This window comes from Coenobita brevimanus, chromosome 93 (assembly GCF_032717465.1).
Source record: "Coenobita brevimanus isolate Jiangsu-jjx chromosome 93, ASM3271746v2, whole genome shotgun sequence".
Classification (NCBI taxonomy): domain Eukaryota; kingdom Metazoa; phylum Arthropoda; class Malacostraca; order Decapoda; family Coenobitidae; genus Coenobita; species Coenobita brevimanus.
Genome location: NC_137046.1, coordinates 58,289,107 through 58,297,357, shown reverse-complemented (window position 1 = coordinate 58,297,357; position 8,251 = coordinate 58,289,107).

Sequence of the window (8,251 nt, the reverse complement as noted above, 5' to 3'; positions counted from 1 at the left end):
TGCATCTCCCAGCTTCCCTTCCTTATTAGTCTTATCTTCTTATACCTTTACCTAATGCCTCCCTCACCTTCCCTTCCTTCCGTTACCTTAATCTTCTCTCTCACCTGCATCCTCCACCCTCCCTTCTTTACTTTACCCCGTCATTTACCTTTATCTCCTCACTCTACTGTTTCTCTTCCACCTTTACCTGGTTTCTCCGGCAATTTTCCTTCCCTATTGCTGAATGTCAAATGCTACCATGTTGCTCAGTGTCGAATGTCCCTTATTGTTGGTTGTCACGTGTAACCTTACTGCAATATCAAACGTTACCTTATTGCAGAGTGTCAAATGTCACCTTATTGCTCTGTGTCAATGCAACCTCTCAACGGAGTACTAAGTATTACTGTCTCTGTGTCAGTCTTTTTACGCATCGTTCTCCGTAGGTTAACTCCCCACATACTATGTGCATAACAGCATTCATATTTTCAGTCTGCACGGGTATACTTGTAACATCCAGCCACATGTCATTATACCTTCTTCCACAGTCCATTTTTTTAATGTAAGGAAGAAGGAATCAAAGACCTTCCCCTGAAATCTGCTTAATCCCACCACTTAGTCGATGGTTTTTTAAGTTTATTTTGTTATCTCTCGGTTACATACAGGTTAGGGAACATCTCTTAGGCCCACATTCGTCGGTAGAGGAAGCTCCCTAACACTTTCTCCTTAGCGACTTATTTTTACATATAGCTCGTTAATTAAATTTTTTGTGCTATTTATGTAACTTGTCTCGGAAATAAAAAGATATAAATGTTATACAAGAGAGCAACAATGTGACGCAAGCAAAATAAATCACAAAGGTAACGGTGCTAAGGAGCTTCGTTAACCAACGAGAATAAGTCTTTTAAAGTAAACGCGTTGATAAAGGGTAGTATTTTATTCCTCTAGTCTATCCTAAAATGAACAGTGCAGTGGGTAGGTAGGAATAGCAAAAGAGAAAATTACGTGAGCTGTGTGAATGGGTTAATCATTGTACCACTTCCTACGTGCCGTGCCTCCTACCTGGCCTTGCATTCACACCTGTCCCTGCACCTAATACAGTTATTTTTGTCATCATCATCATCATCAGCTGCAGAGCCAACAACAATTGCCTGTCTCGGAAAACTCATTCTCATGTTATTCAGGCTTTTTCTTTTCTTTTTGTTGCTGCATCTCTCTCTCTCTCTCTCTCTCTCTCTCTCTCTCTCTCTCTTTCCAGTATGTTTATTTATTTGTTTGTCTTATAAAGTCTAGTTGTGTATGTGTGTGTCTGTCTGTGCATTTGTTCGTTTCTTTCACGAGAATGGTAATAGATGCCGAACTAATTCTTTTTGCATTATGTCGGGGTAAGTCTAGGGAGATATTCGATTGGTGATGATGATGATGATGATGACTGTAATAGTGATGGTGATAATGGAGGTGGTGGTGATAGTGTTGGTGATGATGTTGATGGTGGTGATGATGATGATGATGGTGAGGAGGAGGAGGATTGTGATAGTACTAATGGTGAAGATAATAATGAAAATGATGATGATAATGATGCTGAAACTACCCCTTCGTTTGTCATGTGGTGAGGTGCAGGGAGGAGCTTGTATAAAGGTGATGAAGGTGATGAAAGTGATGAAGGTGATGAAGACGGGGGTAAGAGAGACTCGTCGTAATAAACCGTCTCGTCATCACTAGCAATGACCCGGGGAACGACCTCTTACGACCTCGGATATTGAGTTGTATTCCGAGGAGTTCCTAATACCCCTCCCTTAGCGATTTAGACTGCATAGTACCCCTTATTATCTTCCTATTTATTATTTATTATTTTTTTTTTATGGCACGTTTGTATCAGTAACGCAGAAGAGGATATTTAGGTTTGTGTCCAGGATAAGTAGCTAAGGAAATGGTGTTACGAATTCTTCAGAACCACTTGGTATTTAGTCTTTACCTTAGTCGTCAAACTTATTATTGAAGCTCAATTTACGTTTATTGATGCGAGGAAAAGTAGAAGTTCTATACTTGCAAAAAAGATTCTCTCTCTCTCTCTCTCTCTCTCTCTCTCTCTCTCTCTCTCTCTCTTTCTCTCTCTCTTTCTCTCTCGGTATGAGGTCCTTGAATTCATCATAGCACATTTGTTTTTATCTGACGGAACTGGGCCATTAGTTATGAGGCAGAAATGAATCTCCTTGGTTACTAGTCAAATCGTCCCTGTAATCTGCCTACACTTGTCCATCAGCCGAACTGATCACGTATAAGAGGATATTGGGGCGCGAAGTGCTGAGTAAATCGCTAAGGAAAAGGTGTTACGGAATTCAGGGCGGCCTATATATAATTAAAATGCTCCTCTTTCACTCCGTCTGGTGATGTGTTGTGTGATCCTGGGACGGCTTGGTTGGTGTTATAGGCGTCTACCCAGCGACACCCATGCCCAGACCAGCATACTGAGCCATCCTTGCTATATTCGGAGTATATGCAACCCGTAGTGGAACCAACATGGCCGCCGCTTTTCCCGCCAACTCGACAATATAAGTTTTAATTGAGGCACTTGGCTGTCCCCCATCCACTTTCCTGAGCGGCAGTCGGATATTGTTAGCAGCTCAGATTAAGGCTTAATTGATTTCCTGCACCGGTACCGCTTCGCCTGTGCCATGAGAGCTATTCACATTTTTTTTAGCAGTCTTTCTTTCATAGCCACGGTTTGCTCTGAAATATAACGTAGCTAGTAGTGTTTGTGTGTTTTTGTGACGTGTGTGTGTGTGTGTGTGTGTGTGTGTGTGTGTGTGTGTGTGTGTGTGTGTGCGGTATTCTGCTTCACAGTCCTGGCGTTATTACCATATACGCCAGGGGAGGTTTCTAGTTACAGCGGCCCCTACAGCACTTCTTCGTGACTAGCACCATATTCTAGCGTTAGTCTCCTGTTAAAGCTCAGCGTTTAAGGTGGACGGAGGGCAATGTTACACCTATTTAAAGTGAACATAGTATAGTTAAAAGTTAAGAGTAATTTCGTGTTAGGGAGCAGGCCGAATACCTAAGTCCTTCTTTTCTATTCTCTCTCTCTCTCTCTCTCTCTCTCTCTCTCTCTCTCTCACTCTCTCTCTCTCTCTCTCTCTCTCTCTCTCTCTCTCTCTCTCTCTCTCTCTCTCTCTCTCTCTCTCTCTCTCTCTCTCTCCACAGGTGATGACAACAGCAGGGCAGAGCAGGTAGACGGCCGAGACAGGAGGCGATTTTCTTCATTAGTTACGGTAAAGCTGTCCTTGTAGGCGTAAGAGGGAGGGTCGGCTGCTGGTGACGCTAACGGAGGGTGGGCTCTCAGGCGGAACTTAACAACTAAGGAGGCGCACACGGGGCTCTGGTGGAAGGAGGAGGACGGGAGGTGGAGACCATGAGGTTGCAGGAGGAGGAGGAAAGGAGCTAGAGACCGATTTGGGGTCGCGGGAGGAGGAGGACGGGAGGTGGAGACTGATATGAAGTCGAGGGAGGAGGAGGACGGGGCTGAAGACTGCTCTGAAGGGGACGTCATGGCCAGGGGAGGCTATGATTCGTCTGTCCTGGCGTTATTCCTTCTTTTGCGTCCTTTTTAACTTGGTGGAGATTTTCGTCCTTTTGCTGATTATTTTGCGTAGATCAGGAGCAGAATACGACAATACTTTGGCTCTGTATCCTTTACATAGCACTTCTTCATGACTTGCATCATATTTTTGCGCCAATCTCTTACTTCAGCTCGGTATTCAAGAAGGAGAGAGGGTTAGGCCAGGTTAAAGAGAACGGACTATAGTGAGAATGGGGGCACAAAATTATTCTTGCTGTAGGTCTTAATTTCAAAGATGGAAGAAGTGATACCCATAATATACCTGAAGCCCGTCACAGTCAGGTAAATTTTTGTTCATTCAGGTAAGGTCAGAGATATTCAGGATCTGCGAGAAAAAAAAAAATCAAAACAGAGGCTGAAAAATTCAGGAGAAAAAGAATGTGTTCGCTGAAGTGTGATAAAGTGTTGATGATGTAAGATACCGTGAATTTAAAATATCTCCTCATATAATTTATCTTTTTTTTTTTTGCACATTAATTTATTCTATATCTATCTATCTGTCTAGTTAGTTGGTTGGATAGATAGGTAAATAGACCAACAGATAGACAGATAGATAGAAAAGGTGATACATAGATAAGTTACATACATAGACACAGATAGGCAGACAGGCAGGTAGATAGAAAGATACAAATAGATAGCTATAGATGTTTATTTAGGTAGAAATTACGCATTGATTAACTCGTGCTTTATGAGTACATCCAACAGCTTGCAAATGGCGCAGCTGCATTACGGTAATTGGTGTTAAAAGAGGCAGGTAAGTAATGTCACCTTGATTTGATTACTAGTGCCCTTGTCCCTTATACTGATAATTATTCCATTGATTACATAATACCTCTTTGCATGCCTTAAATTATCAGTCTATTCTTACGTACTGGACTCAGATGTCTATTATTCAGCGTGAAAATTATAATGTTTTTACGACTACATGCAATTTTAATAATGTATCTCCTAAAAAGTCCCATTCCCTTCATATAATCAATATACTGTAAGAAAAATCATCGTTTCTTATGTCCCAAAATAAGTTCTGTTTCCCCAGTTTACGGTATTTACTCATTAGCAGTTTTTTCCAAGGTTAATAAAATAGTTTCTCTCATAAAATGGACCTCTCGAAAGTAAGCAATCGATTTAATGATTTATTAAGTCAAGAATAGGAGTAATGGAAATGAAATTGCCGAAGAATGTATGTGGGTTGCGTTAATTTTTACACTTACATCCTGGTACAGTGAGTATGTAGCCAGAGCGATTTGGCATTGGCATTAAGGGAACCGTGAAGCTCTCTTAAAACTTTCCTTTAATACACTGACCCCTAAACCCACTTACACACAAATATTAAGCTTATACAAATGTTAGAATTTTTATGATGAAGCAGACTATTATTTCAAATAACCTGAAATTAATGTCTAATGCAGCGAAAATCCATGTTAACCTAAAACTGTATTTATGTATCAGTTTACAACAATTCTTTCCCTGTCACTCAATCTTAGACCAACAATGGACTAGGTGAAACAATTGCAGGGACACTGAAGCATGTTTCCGCGTATATAAAATTCACTGTGGCCAAATTCTGTGTTTACGTATCGGCTTACGGCAATTTACTCCCTGCCATCGGGTCTACGGTCAATAACAGACACACACGGATGATGCAATAACAGGGACACAGGAGCTGCCATAATATGATTTAGGTGGTCGGCTTCACCTGCCAATTTCACTGTTAATGCCTGGTGGCTCTCAGGTGCACTAATGGACCGGGCCAGGCTCCTGTAGTGCTGTGTTACTTTGCCTTCCCTGCTCCTCCTTGCCTTTCATAATTCCCAGTCTTACCTGCTTCTGTTTTCTCACGATCCCATTTAGTTCAGTGACGTATCTCTTGCAACTGTACTTTTGATTTTTTAACTAGCATTCTTTACATACTTGCATTTTTAACGTACATTATAGCCAACACGTCACCAGTAAATCACGTAAAAAGTGCTGACTGCTGTTCTATTGGTATTTATAGAACCGATTAACCAGTTCCCCCAGTTGACAGCACGATTTGTACGAGCAAGTAAACTGCAATGATAGTCTAAAATATATCTCTTGCTTATAACGACTGACATTGGACGTTCTCGTTACCTTTTTTATTTTTTAACGTTCATTTTTGTTGACAAGTCCCCATTAACTCACATCAAAATGCCTATGATACTTCCAGTGCTGCCTATAAACTTGTGAGGATCACAGAGGATCACTTCCTTAAATCCAAATCCATTGTGATTATCTCCCTTCATGACCTTGTGTAGTTCAGAGGCATCAACCAATTTTAGCCGTCTAGTAACCGTCTATTTCTACCTGTAAAGAGGATTTGTCAGTTCTCTCCCAATGTAGGGCACCAGCTGTATGTATGTAAAAAAAAATGCTGTAATATTTTAGAAGACTTCCTACCACAGATAAATAGCCTATCATAGTTCGATTATTGCCTGTAAAGTATTTGACAGGTCTCCCAGTGTATGGCCCCAGGTAAAATATTGAAAAAAAAAAAAAAAAAAAATCAGAGTACCCTCGTTATTTAAAGGATTGCCTGAGTCAGTGTCAGTTAATATTTTACTTTATTTCTGTTCTCTAATCTTCAGTAAAGTACATTAATTTTGCTTGGTATATATTCGTACCTAACTAGAATTGATATGCCACTTCCCTCAATTTACAAAAAATGTTATACGGAAAAACGTTCCTTCAGTTTACAGCAACAGTTATGTGTAAAGTTCCCTCAATTTACAATAACAGTCATATGCAAAAATCTTCCCCCAGTTCAAAACAACACTTATATTTACAAACGTTCCCTCAATTTACAGTAAGCTAAATGAAAAGACGTTCCTTCAATTTACAGCAACAGTTCCAGGTAAACCTCTGTAATTTTACCTATACCGTCGACTGCCTCTACGTGTGGCATAAGAGGTACCTCACTGATTTTCCCAGCAGGGGTGAGGCCACACTTGACGGAAAATAACGCTTGGCCATTAAGCCCCGGGATGAAACTGTTATTGAGTTTGGCAGAATATCGTATTTTAGAAGCTACTGCCGGAGGGGGGAGAGAGTGCACCTCATTTTCTACGTTCCGGACATTTTAAAAATTCATCTAATACTGTAAAAATTCATGGCTTTTTTTTATGATGCCATGAATACCGTAGTTTCACATTACCGATTAACACTTGGACGCCTATGACTCACTATCATCTGAATAAAATCGTCTGCGGTTAACAGGAATAGAATGCTGGAGTACTCCTGAGCATGAGACGGTTAATGGCACCAACATTGACACTCCTAGGCTTTTATTACTCTCACTCTCAGCTTAATAAAATCATCAGACGTCCGCTCGAATAAAATACGCCAGCTGCCCCCACCCTTGATAGAATTAACCAATCAACATTTTTTTAGAATTTATAGTTTTTAATGTTTTACTTTGTGTGTGTGTGTGTGTGCTTTTTTTTTTGTGTGTGTGTTTTTAGCACTCATGATGCGACAATTGAGTATACTGTATTTCTTTGAGGACTGCACAGATTAATTATACGGACCCAGTCTGCCAGAATTCACTAAGGGCCGCGTTCTAAGTGGCTTTGGATTTCGTAACACTTCATCCTTGGCTATTTTCTCTTCACATAACACCTCTATATTATTTATTGTGTGTTTCGCCTTTATTTATTTATTTATTTATTTATTTTACTCCGTCGTCATGCCCCCTGTAGAGCAAGGTAGAGGCTTATGACCAGATCTTTTAAGGAGGATAAGCTATGTCATCCTTGCATCAAAGGTTTCATTACTCCACATCTCTCATCAAGTCTCTACATATCTTATTCAGCACACACACACACACACACACACACACACACACACACACACACACACACACACACACACACACACACACACACACACACACACACACACACACACACACACACACACACACACACACACACACACATTTATTTAATGTTTTCAAAACTGGCATTTTGAATACATATCAAAGTTTCACACCCACACGTTTAAGTGAACAGTAACAGTCGTACTACTACAGTTCTCTGTTTCAAGACCTGCGTAACACCATCTACTTTACTTCCCTACGTTACTTCCCTATGTTACCCTTTCCTTTAAACATATACTTTTCATCCGGTAATTGCCCCAAGTTACTTCAGTTATCCTTTAGTTCATATCTTCCCATTCACCAGTATATTACGTGTGAGTAACCTTTTTTCTCGCAGCCGTCATTTTTATTTACACTTTCGAACACCACTACCGCAAAAACAATCTCGGAACTCAAAACCAACCCGTAAACCACTATGATCATGAGTACCTTCCTCTCAGCAGCCATCATTTTAACCTACCCAAATTTTCCGACAATGCCACAAAGAGACCTTCTCAAAATCCTAAACCACTCCACAGAATCTCACTCACTATTAGCAGGTCCCACAGCCTCATCTGAATACATCGGGGTTGAAATATTCCGTCACTCACCATTCATCACCAGTCGCACTCCCGTTTCCATAATTCTTGTTTTGACCTCTCCCAAAACTCCATGCATATATATGTACTGAACAACCAATGGGACACCACGCACTCTTTCTCTCACACCGACACTGATACTGAACCACACACTCAAACACTCATGCATCACAAAATCTCTTTACA